Source organism: Odocoileus virginianus, unplaced genomic scaffold, assembly GCF_023699985.2.
Source record: "Odocoileus virginianus isolate 20LAN1187 ecotype Illinois unplaced genomic scaffold, Ovbor_1.2 Unplaced_Contig_69, whole genome shotgun sequence".
Classification (NCBI taxonomy): Eukaryota; Metazoa; Chordata; class Mammalia; order Artiodactyla; family Cervidae; genus Odocoileus; species Odocoileus virginianus.
Genome location: NW_027224386.1, coordinates 23984 through 39982, shown reverse-complemented (window position 1 = coordinate 39982; position 15999 = coordinate 23984). Strand labels below are relative to the sequence as shown.

The window sequence follows — 15999 nt, the reverse complement described above, 5'->3', positions numbered from 1 at the left end:
ACGCCCACTGAGCCTGACCTTCTGCTAGGTCTATTTCAGACGCTCACAGGGAGGGTGATCTCAGCTGAGAGCCACCAACTGGCTCCAAAAGTTTCAGAACCTCATTACTTTATCTTTCCAAACAGTCCCCAAATGATAGTTCTTAAGGGATCTTCCTTTCAGATAATTACATTTTTCCCGAAGAGTGGAATTTTTCTTACTTGTAAGTTTAAAGCCAGGCTAATATCCTCCCTTTCCTTCCCCTCCCCAACACAGCATTCAACTCCAGTCACAAATCGTTTGGGGTAAACTGAAGTTGCCGTTGAATTGATCACCTTATGCACATTTGGAGGCTCACGTGTTTTTCATTTTAAGTTTTAAAACACGATTTAGATGGTTAGATCCTGGAAGGTCTGACACCAGGCAAGAAGGCGGCTCCCAGCTCCACATCATGGGGTACAGTATAGCTTGGGCTGTAGTTCAGCCCCTGTGGCCTGGAAAAACTCCTGCTCCCCAGGCTTGTTGTTTTAAACAAAATGCATTTTCTCTGTGGTCTTGTTCATCCTCTTAGGGCTTACATGTCACAAAGGCCAGTTCATGTCCTCTGAGAGGAAAGGTGGTCCTCACTTGAGAACGTGCTGATTTACTTTGTACCCTTCCACAAATGGGAGCTGCTTTCAGGTGAAGCCATTCTGGGCAAAAATAAAAGAATTTTTAAGCGAAAAAAAATCTAGTTCCCAAAATCTTAACAGCCTGGTAAAGTCCCAGATTTCATTTTGTATTTTCTATTCTAGAAGTATTTTTTTTTTCCCGTCCTCTAACACAAACTTACCACATTAGAGGGCAGAGCGCTGCTACATGCGTTAGTTTGATTACTTTTACTGTTTCTCTACAGAAATGTTTTATTGACCACTCATTCTGTGGGCTCCAGACCGTAGACTGGAAAACAGTTTCTACTTTGCCCCTGTTTTTTATGAAGCTGACTCCAGGGAAGACATTTCTGAAAACACCTCTGTACCGTGCAGACAATGCAGTAGGTACTATCAAGCATTCCTTAAGTGAACATAGATCATATATCTACAGCATGTGTCACATCCACTCTGATCCTTGAAGGAGTCAGGGCTGAAGCAGCTTCATGGAGGTTTACCCTTATTTTTAAAGTTTCTTTAGAAGATGGCCCGATTCTGCACCATAACCCCCAGTTTCTTTATAACGATCTCAGGCTCTCTAACAACGTGCAAGCGCAACTCACTTCTTTAATGCTCACTGTAAAATCCTAGAGCTGATGGATCCCTAGTTTTAGGTCGTAGCCTGACTGTGCCATCACAGAGAACAGCACCTGGAGCCATCCCATCTCCACTAGAGTCCAGTGCCTGGACTTGCACATGGGCTGGGCTTCAGGTGCTGCTCCTGGCCCAGGAGGGGGCACCCTGGTCACCAGCCAGCTGAAGAGAAATGTAAATCCCTCTCATTTCTGCTCCCAGTTCCACTTGTCACAAACGTCTATGAAAGCAGATGTTGGGGTGGATTTATGTATAAAGTGTCAACTTGTGACGGAACAGTGAGAAAGCAGGATCAGGCAGATGGCAAAATTGAGCTGTGAGGCAGTCCCAACAAAGCCTCACCCAGACCACTGAGGGGCTTCTGCATTTTTGACCTCACGACTATTCCAGTGTCCCCACTTCACTTGGCCATTGGATGCAGCAACCCAGCAGAAACCCATGCAGGGATGGTGTTGCCTTAAGGGGCTCTGGGCTGAAAGTTGTCTGCAGATGGCACATCCAGCAGGTGGGCAGTGAGTGTTTTCTGTGCCAGGGGTGTCAGTGGCATAGAGATGTTCACTGCAACTGGGGCTCAGTAGGATACAAGGTAGAAGTGGGAGATCTGTTTGAATCATTTGTCTTTTCAACAGGCCACACTCATAGCAAGCTGGATCAGTGGATTTTGGTGGCAAAGAGCCATTATGGGTAAAAACCTGTTTGGAGTTACTACTTTCAACTAGATTATTTTCTCCTAACAGTCACTACCAATTCTGGTACTGAAGACTCAACTATTATCACCAAATCAAGGGTAGGTCCACTCTAGAGCCCAAGTTCACAGGATGCACAGCAAAACCAACCAGGGGGTGTCTTGGCACACAGACTGCTGCCTGTAGGAGAGCATGGAGGATACCCAGGCAGACAAAGGCTCTAATTCATAGGCTTTCCAGTTCTCAGGATGTGGTTGTGTGCTCTAAAGACGTGCCCAGTGGACAGCTCGATCACCTTGCCCTGACTTTACTAACCCCAGCTGCCTGTCTGCGGGCTAAGACATGAGCCTCACAGAGGACACGGCCAAGCTGCCACCACATTTGCTTCTGTGAGCTCTGAACCTCCTAATCCACCCACTCACCCTGGACCAGCTTCCTCACTTGCTCTCACTGTAACCTTCTGGCTGAACAGAAAGAGCCTTTACTTTTTCTCTGGAAGGTTTTAGCAGATCATTTTTAAATTACTGTAACAATTTTGACCAAATCACATTTTGCATGTCTGTCCACATTAGCCCGTTTTAGTCTGCCATCTTGAAACCAAATAGCACCTACTAAATTCCTCAGTGGGCAATGTTTGAGAACAGGCATAAAAGGTACAAACCCGTGGTAAAATAAAGGAACTAGTGTGGGAATGTGTGCATGCAAATATTTAACCCTTTTAATTTGGATTTTTTGCAGTCTATGGCTTAAACAAGCACACTGCCTGGGCTTATGTGAGACGCCATTAACAACCTCAAATCAATCATACCATCACCAAGGGAAATTCAGAACAGTGGAGGTGGTGAATTGACCTCTAGTTGGCAAGACAGCAGTTACAGCCGTGACTGGGGCAGACAGTCCTGTGGGACCAGCCGCAGATGAAAGACACAGAGGACACGTCCTCCTCCCCATCCCACCACTCCACATGGGAGCACAGGCCAGGTGGAGGAGTTTACAGCCTCTCTCCTTGCTGAGTTGGCCAAGAACTCACTTCATGCTGCACGTGTGTGATTCAGTCGTGGCATCTCCCTTGTATTTCACGTTGGATCTCCTCTGCCCGCCTCCACCTCACATTTCATTTTGGCCTCAATTCTACACTTTACTGGGCAAACAACATGTGTCTCAGTGGGCAGAGCTGACCCCTCTGGCAATGAAGGCCTGACACTGAGTCTTAATGTATATTTCCATATTAGCTTATATTTCTGACTTTATTATGATTGTGATACAATATTTCAGTAATGGTTAATGCTGAGGACGTTTGTTCAGTGACAAAGTGAGATTTGTTTATTGACATCCCTGATGAGACTTAGTGAAGACTGGAGAAATCCAAAGAACTCACAACTAAAGATTTTGGGGAGAACCCCATGCCCACGATGTAATTAGAGAGGAATGTATGGAAGGGGTCAGTGGGGGCTTCCCACAGTGCTCCTCTTGACTCCATTACTGAATCAAGAGGCCACATCCGCTCTCGTGACCAACCTTCTCCCTTTTCTCACCACATCCCAGGGACACCAGCTGGCTGGCACATCACATCCTGGGGTACAGTATATGATCAAGTCTTACCACTTCTCATAAAGAACACAGGGCACATGGTGCAGAACTGGCAACTACCAGTGACACCAAACTTGAAACTACAGGGTGAGCCAGAAAGGGTTGTTTACACTATAATGTAAAAACTTACAAAAACACTAATTGATGAAAACCATTTAACAACAGCTTTTATCTTTTCACCAATGCCTGCATGAAACAGTAAACTAAATAATCTGGTTCTATATGAATACAGGCTTTTAATTTTGAAATAATGCAGTTTTGTATTTCATCCCAAAAATGTACTTTGAAACTGATTCTCAAATGTGCCAGTGAGTTCGTCACCAAAGCAGTTTTTTCACATCTTCAGAGACCCTGTCAGAAAGTTTCCAGGAGGTTAGGGCAGCGTTCCCTGGGTCACAGTCAGCCTTCAGTGCTGCTAATCAGCAGGCATGTTTATTATAAATGCTGGTTCTGAGAGAGCTTTCTGAGTCACTCTGGCTCCTACAGACACAGGAGCAGTTTGTCACCAGGGGCATCTGTGGCAGGTGCGGCCACTGCGTGGACACAGCCCCTGGCCCAGCCCTTGCACCTGGTGAGCCGCCCTGCTGGCCCTCCTCTCTGGCCACTCCCACCCTGGAATCAGAGTGAGAGGACCCTGTGGGGCACTCACACTCTTAGCCTTCCCCACTCATGGGGATGGAGAAGTCATCTTGGTGTTAGTTCCCGGAGGAAGGCAGTTGAGTCCCAGGAACACCCCTGCAGGGAGGACCTCATCCATGCAGAGGCTGAGGGCTCATCACAGAGAAGCTAGTGGATCACGGAGGCTGGAGGAGCCTCAGTGTCTGCCCTCTGCATGGTCTTACCTGATGAACAAAGACCTTTAAATCCCAGGGGCAGTGGGGCTGCTCCAGGGCAGTTGAAGCTCAGATATGTCCAGGATGGAGGAGAGGGCTTACCAAATTTCAGAGCACAAAGTCCTTTTTGAGCTGGAAGTATTAACGGATCTACGAGAATGGAAAGATTGGCTAAATGGGTCTCGAGTGTAGGGTTTCTGAAAGAGACTCAGAGAGACATGGGAGGGAAGAGTCCCACGAGGATCTGGCATCTGACACCCCCTTCACTTGTCCTCAAGCTTGCGAGGTACAGCTTATTGTCCTTATGACGGTCCACAAGTCAGAGCAGCCCCTTTTCCCTGGGTCTGATGTTCAAACGTCATGATCGCAAGATAGGTGGAGAGAAACCAGGGCCTGGAGCAGGTTATCTCTGTCCTTCAGATACAACCTGCAGCAGTGCTCCAGGACACTGAGCTGCCCACCATGTTTACGACCTATTTGATAAACCAGGGCTCAACAGTGGATGAAACCGGAGTCCAGAAAGCCCCATTCTTACACAGCCAGATACAAAGAGGCAAAGAAAAAGCACAGAGTCCAATGGGTAATGTGCTTCTTGGAGAAAATCAGAAAGGAACGTTAAACAAATTTCAGTGTTTAGGGAATAAGTAATGGATGGCAGAGAGCCCTGGGCTGAGAGAACAACTTTCGAGACACCGAGGCCACAGTGGGCGGTGTGTGGAGAGTCTGTTAGATTTTTTACTCTATTTTCGCTTTAGCTTCACTTAAGCAGCTCATTAAGGTCTGGTTACCAACCTCTTGTACTCAGCATACTGTATTGCAATGACTCAAAAGTGAAAACTAAGTTGACTCTTGAGTCAAGTTATTTAGTTGGCTCAGTTGTCTGATGCTTTGTGACACCATGGACTACAACCCAGTAGGCTCCTGTTTTGGGGCTTCTCAAGCATGATTACTGGAGTGGGTTGCCATTTCCTTCTTCAGGGGATCTTTCTGACGCATGGATCGAACCTGGATCTCCCTCATTGCAGGCAGGCGCTTTACCATCTTAGCCACCAGGAAGCCCAGAGGGAAGTCCCCAGGACGGTTGCGGGCCTGTTGTCGAGAAAGGAACAGCGCGAGCCGCTGAAACGCCCGAGTGCCTCAAGGCACCTTTGAGGACGTCTGCCTCAAAGCCGGCTCCCACCCTGCACAACACGTCGACCTGGGCCGCAGAGAAAACGCGACCCCAGGGGGCTGCCTCCAAGTAGACCCGCCCCGCTGATCCTGGCAGGGCGGCGCACACGCGGCACAAGGGCTTTCCAGTCCCTGCTCATGGGGCTGAGTGGATTGTGAAACGGCGACCATGAAAGGTACTGGGAAAGAGCATGTAGTTTATAAGCATGTAGTTTATATTCTGCAGTTTTACAGTGGAGTCCTTGCAAAGAACTTGGAAGTTCGGAAATCACGCAGAAGTGAAAAACGACTACAAACTAATCTTTACACCTTTCACGAAGTCCACTGGATTCTACCCTGGTGGCTCAGACGGTAAAGCGTCTGCTTGCAGTGTGGGAGACCCGGGTTCGATCCCTGAGTCGGGAAGATGCCCTGGAGAAGGAAACGACAATGCATTCCAGTATCCTTGCCTGGAGAATCCCATGAACAGAGGAGCCTGATAGGCTATAGTCCACGGAGTCACAGACAGTCGGGTACGACTGAGCGACTTACCTCACTCAAATGATAAGTATCTGGAGAACATTTGTGCAAATGTGTATGCCTAATTAAAAATAGCGGCCAACTTCTCTTGATGTTGAAGCAAAGTATTTGGAAAACAACTAAGAGTAACTAGGTTGGTAAATTCTAGCACAACTGCACAGTGCAATCTTACCAATTTGTGCTTTAGTTATTGGTATTTATTATATGAAGTAGATCTATAGGTACTGCAAAGAAGTTGACAATGAAACTGTTCAATGGCAAGTTGTAGAACTTCCAATGGCGTTTTCAAGATATAACATGCGTTATCTTCTGAAGAAACTTAGGTGGAAAGGCACAGACACTAGAATAGCTAAAGGAATTTTGAAAAGAAAAAGAAAGCAAAAAACCGCCTTCTCTGTGACTTCGTCTCTGGAGTCAGAAACCTGAACTGTCTGAAAAGATGAAGATGGGCCACTCCTCCTGCTACAGCCTCCAGGCTGCCTGTAGGCATCTCAGCCCCTAAATGTCTGTTTCATGTAGAGCTAGATGTGTGGTGTGTGGGGGTAACCTCCACTCTGCAGACCTGGACGCCCTGATCTCTCCTTTACATGGGAGTCGCCACCCCCAGCCACATGAATTGATAAGATTACCATGTGTGGTTTTACTAGAAATTACCTACCTAGTTAATTTTAATGGTTATTTTCCAAATACTATGCTTTTATATTAAGCAATGCGGGTACTCATACCAATCATCCCCATCAAGGCCTGCTAGCCCCAGCTTGCATGGGTGCAACTCTTCTCTCCATGAGCCTTGAGCTGTTTTCCTGAGGAAAGGACTTGCCCCTCCCAGAAAATGCAGTATGTGGGTGCAATCTCAAAAATGACAGAATGATCTGTTTGTCTCCAAGGCAAACCATTCAGTATCACAGTAATCTAAGTCTATGCCCCTACCACTAATGCAAAAGGAGCTGAAATTGAATGGTTCTGTGAAGACTACAAGACTTTCTAGACCTTCTAACACCCCCAAAATGATGTCCTTTTCATCACAGGGGACTGGAATGCAAAAGTAGGAAGATGAGATACACGGAGTAACAAGTAAGTTTGGGCCTTGGAGCACAAAATGAAGCAGGGCAAAGGCTAACAGTTTTGCCAAGAGAGGTGGCAAGAAGAGTAATAAGTGGGAGACTTCTCACTGTTCCTCCCCCAAACCTGAATTAGACGATACTTGTGTGAGCTGTGGCTTATCCACTTAGACATGAGGTTGATGATAGGAAATACACCAGCTGGTCCTGAATGACACCAGCATTCCCATCCCAGCTCCACACTTTCCTGTCTGTTGGTGGTGAACAGGCCACGTAATCATTCTATCCTCACTTCTGCTAAAGCAGAGATGGCAATGTTATCACATCACATCACTATGTGGACAATTGCATGAGATAATGAATGTATCAGCGCATATATGTAGTCACATAGCAATCCTAGTAATCCCAATACATGATTTGCGGTTATTATGTCAATTGTCTAAATGGGTCCCACAGTGGTCCCTCATTGTGTTGGATTCTGGTCCTGCTTTGGATCCTTTTCATCTCTCACAGCCTGTTTCTATTTCTCCATGCTCCTCAATCCACACAGACCCAATGACTTCCAAATGAAACTGCACCTTCCCTGGATCGGGGGTCGGGGTTCAGGGGTCTGGGGGGCAGGAAGCAGCTTTCTTCTGTGCTCACCCCCACTGTCCTTCAATTCAAGATCTAACTTTCAGAATACTTTGTAATATTTCAATACTTTGACATTTTTTGAGCCTTTTTGTGGGCCAGAATATCTTTGTAAATTATTCATGTTTAGTAAGAAAAACATGTATTTTACTCAGCAGTTCTTAGATTTATTTACAAATGTTCACTACATCAAGATGGATAGTGTCACTCAGATCTTCTACATGCTTAACAGATTTCTTTTTTTGGTCTAGATGCTATAACAACATAGTTGCTTTAATTAGTAATTACATATTTTTTGAAAGTCTCTGTCTACTGTACACATTTCTATTCCATACTAGAAGCTTATTGAAGTTATATAAACTCATGTAAATTATAAATTTAATTTTATAAATTTACTCATGTAAATTATAAATTTACTCAGGCAATTATAAATCCTTATGAAAGTACTATGAATATATTGAAAATATAGAAAATTTTATTAACAGGTTTATTAAGTAATTCATAAAGTCATTATTTAACATTTTAACACCAAACATGCTTATTCTTCAAGGAAAATATTTTTGAGAGTTCTGAAATGTTCATCTTTTAGTCCCAAGGTAAATAATACTTAAAATACAATTAATTACAGAAAAGTTTCAAGGATTCAGGGGAGAAGAGAGTAAGATAGGAGAAAGTGGGCTTAGTCTGAATTTAGGCATCTTTGTAAATGTTGTGACAATGAACTGAAGCATTTCCTCAAATTATCTAACTCACCATTGCAGCAGAAGGTGACTCCTTTTGTGGGAAGTAAGGGAAGTACTGAGAATGTTTAAAAATTGGAAGCTATGCAGAAAAACTCTGAAATATTTGTGAAGCATAGAGTAAGAATTAATTATCCAGATATAGTACAGTGGCAAGAGATGTTTGAAAAGTGTTGGGAGGTTTGTGAGCATCCCCAGGTTTAAGATGCTAGTTAAATTCAGCCATGGAAAAGCAGGCATGTGAAGTCATCCAGGATTGGAATCTTGATCACCAGATGTGATAAAAGGTCAGAAGTATATGAAAAGTGTTGGTCTTCATAAATATATGTTGAAATGACTTAATTTGATAAATTTGACATAAAAATAAAGATAGGTTGACACAGATATTAAGGGAGTGGAGTCAATTCAATAAGGTTTTCCAAGCATTTGGGGTGAGGAAGAAACTGAGTAATAATTTCAAATAGGTTTTAGTTAACTACCTTTACAAATTATTTGATTTTTGTTTCCTCACACATAAATTTAATTCCCTATTTCCCTTGTGAGAAGCAGTAGGCAAACCCTTCTTAGTGTTGGCTCTGGGAAACAAGATTTCTACCCTTTTCTCTTGAATAATTCACATTTACTGGTGCCCCCCACTGGTAGTTCACTCCCAGGTAAAGGTTTAGGAATTCATGACTTCAGGCCTGGAATTTACAGATAAGATTCAAGTCTCCTGGCTTTCTTCTATTTCCTCAGGTTCACTTGCTTAGAGAACATACCAACTGAGATAAAATACAGAGGGAAACAGCTAACAGCTGAGTTCTTAGGGATGCATCTCTGTGTGACTGGGGACTTGCTCTTTCTCCTGAAATAACTCTCTTTTCAGTGGTTAGAATGGTATCTCCACTTGGACTGAGTCTTTTAAGTGTATCCAGGAGGCATTCCAGGCTCTGACCACTAGTTCAGACATTCAGCATCTCTGGGAGGAATTTGGGGTGGGCAAATGCTAATGCATAAAATACCTCCTTTCCAGCATTTACACTGAGAGGCCTGAACCAACTAGAATCTACTGTAAGAAGATCTTACCTGTTAGATCATTCAGTCACTCAAGTGTCTCAGGAGGTTATGAAACTATTTCACACTTGAGAATTCTGAGGTTTCTACTGAGGAATTTTGCTAACAGTCACAGCTAAGTGGCAGAACATGAATATTGCTTGCCTCGTGCTTAGACTGTGAATTTAATTAAACTTTGTGGGGAATACAGCTTATTTAAGAACACCCAGGAACAAATTTTAGAGTCACCAGTCAAGAAGTTAAAATTATTCTGTTGTGGAATTTACAGATATTTCAAACTATTCCTCATGTGATGTTCCTTCTGCATGAAAGCTATCATGGATTCAGAGTGTGCACATCTCTGTGATGTATCTGAAAGGCATATGAGCAGTCACCCCAGTGATATATTGGACTTGACCTCAAACAGAATTTAGTTTTGACCCACACAGCTCTCTTTCCCCAGAGCTGTTGCCCTCAACCATCACCTCTGCACAATGTGAGCAATTGTGCCACTCGAGCCAGAATGTCCACCATGTTTACAGGAATCAGTGACCTTCAAGGATGAGGCTGTGAATTCACCCAACAAGGGAGGCTCTGCAAGATGCATCCCAGAGGAAACTTCAGGGATGTGATGCTTTTCAGAAGTATCTGGCAGTTTCTATGTGTACATGCGTTACTCAGTTGCTTCAGTCATGTCCAACTCTTTGTGACCCTATGGACTGTAGCCCACCAGGCTTCTCTGTCCATGAGATTCTCCAGGCAAGAATACTGGAGTGGGTTGCCATGCCCTCCTCCAGGGGACATGACTCAGGGACTGAATCAGTGACTCCTGGAGTTCTTGCCTTGCAGACAGACTGTTTACCACTGAGCCACCAGAGAAGCCCTGGAAGTTTCTATAATTGATGCAAATTCAAATGTGATCTGTAATCCAGGTACAGGAGTTTGTTATTATGAAGCAGAACAGCAATCTGTGGTACTTGCCCGCCACCCACCATGTCCTCTGCCGGCCTTTTGTCTGTGGAAAACTTTAATCAAAGGATAAGTTTAACCAGAGAAGTGAAAAATGCTGAAACTGTTGTGCCCGATGCTCGAATCCCTTAGCGGGAAGAAAGAAGGCCTCCAAGACAATGCAACTGGCAAAAAGGGGAAGTGTATTACTGAATCGAGCCAGGGCTCTCTGCCGCATGCAACTCAGTGGTGCAGGTCAGAGAGCCCCGAGCCCAAGCTGTTTCACAAATTTATAGGGTAAACACACGCCCATTTATAGTTGGTTTAAGCAGATTGGTTACAAGTTTGCAAAGCAAATTCATCGGTCAAAACTTTCGCGCGGGCGGGACTTTCCTGGGGGTTTCCGCCCCGTTCCCAATTACTTAATTGACAAACAGCGGTCAGTGTTAAGTGAAAGCTAATTGGTCCTAATGGCAAACAGTGGTCAGTGTTAAGCGAAAGCTAATTGGTTGTATCCAGGTGGCCTGATAATCTTACCTAGTAGGAAGGCCTACTCTTAATCTAAGCTGCGTTACTTCTGCTCGCCTCACATTCCCCCCTGTCTGTTGTTCAAGTAGAGGAATCTTCCTCTTTTCTCCTTCTTCTTTTATTTTTTTATCTTTACTAGTTTATTTATTTAAAATCGTCTTTATTTTTCCGTTTATTTTTATTAGTTGGAGGCTAATTACTTTACAACATTGCAGTGGTTTTTGTCATACATTGAAATGAATTAGCCATGGATTTACATGTATTCCCCATCCCGGGCCCCCCTCCCACCTCCCTCCCCACCTGATCCTTCTGGGTCTTCCCAGTGCACCAGGCCTGAGCACTTGTCTCATGCATCCATCCTGGGCTGGTGATCTGTTTCACCTTAGATACTATACATGTTTCGATGCTGTTCTCTTGAAACATCCCACCCTCGCCTTCTCCCACAGAGTCCACAAGTCTGTTCTATACATCTGAGTCTCTTTTTCTGTTTTGCGTATAGGGTTGTTGTTACCATCGTTCTAAATTCCATATATATGTGTTAGTATACTGTAATGATCTTTATCTTTCTGGCTTACTTCACTCTGTATAATGGGCTCCAGTTTCATCCATCTCATTAGAACTGATACAAATGAATTCTTTTTAATGGCTGAGTAATATTCCATGGTGTATATGTACCACAGCTTCCTCATGCACTCGTCTGCTGATGGGCATCTAGGTTGCTTCCATGTCCTGGCTATTGTAAACAGTGCTGCGATGAACATTGGGGTGCACGTGTCTCTTTCAGATCTGGTTTCCTTGGTGTGTATGCCAAGAAGTGGGACTGCTGGGTCATATGGCAGTTCTATTTCCAGCTTTTTAAGAAATCTCCACACTGTTTTCCATAGCGGCTGTCCTAGTTTGCATTCCCACCAACAGTGTAAGACGGTTCCCTTTTCTCCACAGCCTCTCCAGCATTTATTGCTTGTAGACTTCTGGATAGCAGCCATCCTGACTGGCGTGTAATGGTACCTCATTGTGGTTTTGATTTACATTTCTCTGATAATGAGTGATGTTGAGCATGTTTTCATGTGTTTTTTTGCCATCTGTATGTCTTCCTTGGAGAAATGTCTGTTTAGTTCTTTGGCCCATTTTTTGATTGGGTCATTTATTTTTCTGGAATTGAGCTGGAGGAGTTGCTTGTATATTTTTGAGATTAATCATCTGTTGCTTCATTTGCTATTATTTTCTCCCAATCGGAGGGCTGTCTTTTCACCTTGCTTATAGTTTCCTTTGTTGTGCAAAAGCTTTTAAGTTTCATTTGGTCCCATTTGTTTATTTTTGCTTTTGTTTCTAAAATTCTGGGATGTGGGTCATAGAGGATCCTGCTGTGATTTATGTCGGAGAGTGTTTTGCCTATGTTCTCCTCTAGGAGTTTTATAGTTTCTGGTCTTACATTTATATCTTTAATCCATTTTGAGTTTATTTTTGTGTATGGTGTTAGAAAGTGTTCTAGTTTCATTCTTTTACAGGTGGTTGACCAGTTTTCCCAGCACCACTTGTTAAAGAGGTTGTCTTTTTTCCATTGTATATCCTTGCCTCCTTTGTCGAAGATAAGGTGACCATAGGTTCGTGGGTTTATCTCTGGGCTTTCTATTCTGTTCCATTGATCTATATTTCTGTCTTTCTGCCAGTACCATACTGTCTTGATGACTGTGGCTTTGTAGTATAGTCCGAAGTCAGGCAGGTTGATTCCTCCAGTTCCATTCTTCTTTCTCAAGGTTGCTTTGGCTATTCGAGGTTTTTTGTATTTCCATACAATTTGTGAAATTATTTGTTCTAGTTCTGTGAAAAATACCGTTGATAGTTTGATAGGGATTGCATTGAATCTATAGATTGCTCTGGGGAGTATACTCATTTTCACAATATTGATTCTTCCAATCCACGAACACGGTATATTTCTCCATCTGTTTGTGTCCTCTTTGATTTCTTTCATCAGTGTTTTATAGTTTTCTATCTATAGGCCTTTTGTTTCTTTAGGTAGATATACTCCTAAGTATTTTATTCTTTATATTGCAATGGTGAATGGTATTGTTTCCTTAATTTCTCTTTCTGTGAATCTTCCTCTTTTCCATCTTGGGTCACTGACACTATAAGTGGACCCAGGAAGGTGGAAATTAAGGTAGTCAGCCAGGGGGAGTGTTGACTCAAACCATCTCTGTTGGGCTTCCCGTTCTCTCTTTCCTTGTGCCAGCCCCTCTCTCACATTTGCCATAGATTCTTTTACCACTTTTGTATGGTCTGCATAGAAACCTCGCAGACCCTACCCTGTTGGAGAAAAATCAAGTCTAATCCTCTCTTATTCTGCAAGACCACCTTAGACGAGGAAGCCAAAGATTTCTCTAAGTGACTGCATCTACAGCGGCTCGTAGGGAGGAAAGCCCTTGGCCTTGCAGAGATAGTGAAGCTTGGTTAAATTGCACCCATATCTGAGGTACTTGGCCTTGCGGACTACGCCACAGTCGGGGTTACCAAATCTCTGTTTCCTGCATCCCATTCCCGGGGCCCATCACAAGAGGTTACACAGCTCCAGCTCCTGCAATCAGCAGGAGAATTAGGAGACCTCCCGGCCGACGAGTTTCAGCTTCAAAGGATTTGCGGGTGAGGACTCGCCTTCCATTCTGCTCGCGCTTTTTCCTGTTCTTCTGGTGTGGCTTGCCACACGTGATTGCAGTGAACCCAGGGTCCAATCCCTTCGACCTTGACAGCAGTAGGAGTGGTAAGGAGAACAACATAAGGGCCTTTCCATCTAGGTTCTAATACACAGGAGGGGGTCTTCCATACAGAATCTCAAAAGGGGTAAGATTCAGCTTATAAGGGGTGTTATGCGCCCGAAAGAGTGCGAAGGGAAGGAGGGTCACCCAGTCCCCACCAGTCTCTTATTGCCGACTTTGTCCGATTCATTCTCTCAACCTGTCCTGAGCTCTGGGGATTATATTCACAATGTAATTTCCATTTTATCCCCAGAGCTTGGGCCAGCCCTTGTACAATCTGACTCACAAAGGCAGGTCCATTATCAGAGCCCATAGTCACTGGCAGCCCGTACCTAGGCACTATCTCCTCTAAGATCTTGTTAGCAACCACTATTGCTGTCTCTCCCTTAGCGGGGAAGGCTTCCACCAACCCTGAGAAGGTATCTACCAGAACCAACACATACTTGCCTGGCCTTACCTCAGTGAAACCTATCTCCCAGTGTTGCCCTGGCTCTTCCCCTCGGTACCTCATTCCCGTGTGCTGCTTTTTCCCTGTCCTCATCAGCTGGCATGCTTTGCAAGCCTGGATTATCTCTCGTCCAGTTGCATTTTCCTCAAACACTGATCAACGCGCAGATTCGGTCCATATTTGCTTTCATTTATCTACTGAGTGTACCCAAGGTTCTTCTTCAGAGACTCTGGCATCTCAGGGGTAGGAGGGCGAGGGAGCCTAAAGTAGACCTTCAGAGAATCATAGATAAACCACTGTAGAGCAGTCAGAATGCCGATCATGATGATGCGGGCAAAGAGTCCCTTCCATACACCTCTAAATCCAAATCTCTTGAGGACCTGAGAGGCACTGCTACCCTTTTCTTTATTCAACACAGACACCACGGAATCAGCGACAGTACGTTCAGAGCAGGCAAACTTCATCATGGTGTAGGGTATCTGTCTCATCCAAAGAGGAGCAACCCCCTTGTAGGACGCCTTTAAGCCTTCTTCCTTATACATTTTGGGAGCTGCATCCCTCAGAGCGTTAACATAACCTGGTTGGGTTTGAATTCGAAGCTTAGCAGCTTCCGTAGGAGCAAGAGCAATGTCAGCAAAGAATTCAGCACTGGCAGAGGCAGCCAAACACAGCGATGTGCGCCACAGATAGGCATTCTCCTCTCCAAGCATGTTGCTGTACAAAACCTTGAAGACTTCATAAAAGCCAAATTTGCAGAGCCCCTGCAGGGAGTAGCCAATGAAGGTCGGGGCCCATCCTTTGGCCAAACCACGGAAACCAGTTCCCTTGTACTTCTGTGGGTCCACCTGGATACGGCATTTCACTAAATCCAGAGGAACAACAGCAGTGTGTCAGACCACAACTTAAGACCCCACCAAAGCCACACAGTGCATAAAACATCATGGAGCCATATTCACAACTGTACTCTTCTACCGCGGCGGCTCCAGCTTTCCTTTGCCCATCTTTTACGTAGCTGTTCCCATTGGTGAACCATGCTAGCTCACTGTTGCCTAGGGGTACATCAGTTAAGTCTTTTCGTGCGGCCAGGGCCTCAGACAGTATTAAGAGGTCCCCGGTGGCACGGCTGCATGCCTCCTCGGTGGTTCCAGCCAACATAAGGTCATTTACATATTGTAGCAGAATGACCTCTGGGTGGCAAGTCCGATATTCATAGAGATCCTCACTCAGAGCCTCATTAAACAAGGTAGGGGAGTTCTTGAACCCCTGTGGGAGGCGGGTCCAAGTTCAATAGCCCACCACTGATAAAGTGCCACAGCTGTGAGTGAGTGAGTCCTCAGGTGCAAAAAGAGCAAGAACTTTCTGGGTCTGATCTCCACCATAGAGAAGTACAAAGCCTACATTTGACAAATCCTCAGCAGAATTTTCCAGTTCCTCATGACTGCAATTATGCAACACATCCACAGGGAATGCCATCGGCCAAAATGACCCAGGACTTAGGGAGGGGTGCCGAGTCTTGACTCCCCTAGTCACTGTCTTCCCATGCATATAGAACTCGAGTTCCAGGGCAGATTCTCTCTCTCTGGGTCGTACCTCTCCTCAGGTCCCTCTTAGGGCACTCGTTTTTCCAGTGCCCCTGTTCTCTGCAGTAGGCGCACTGATCTTTCTTTAGGGCCTGCCTCTTTGGTTTCTCTTTTTCTCTCGTCCAGGGGTCTCGAGGTTCCCTCAATTCTGTTCCGGCTTTTATCCCCGCAAAAAGAATCTGGGCTAGCTCCCTCTGGTTCTTCCGGTTTTCCCTCACT

At 44.8% G+C, this 15999-nt stretch overlaps 1 pseudogene; it reads right to left on the bottom strand.

The window, feature by feature from the left end:
- Positions 1 to 14368: 14368 nt before the first annotated feature.
- LOC139034240 (solute carrier family 25 member 3 pseudogene) lies at positions 14369 to 15370 on the bottom strand (annotated as a pseudogene).
- Positions 15371 to 15999: the final 629 nt, after the last annotated feature.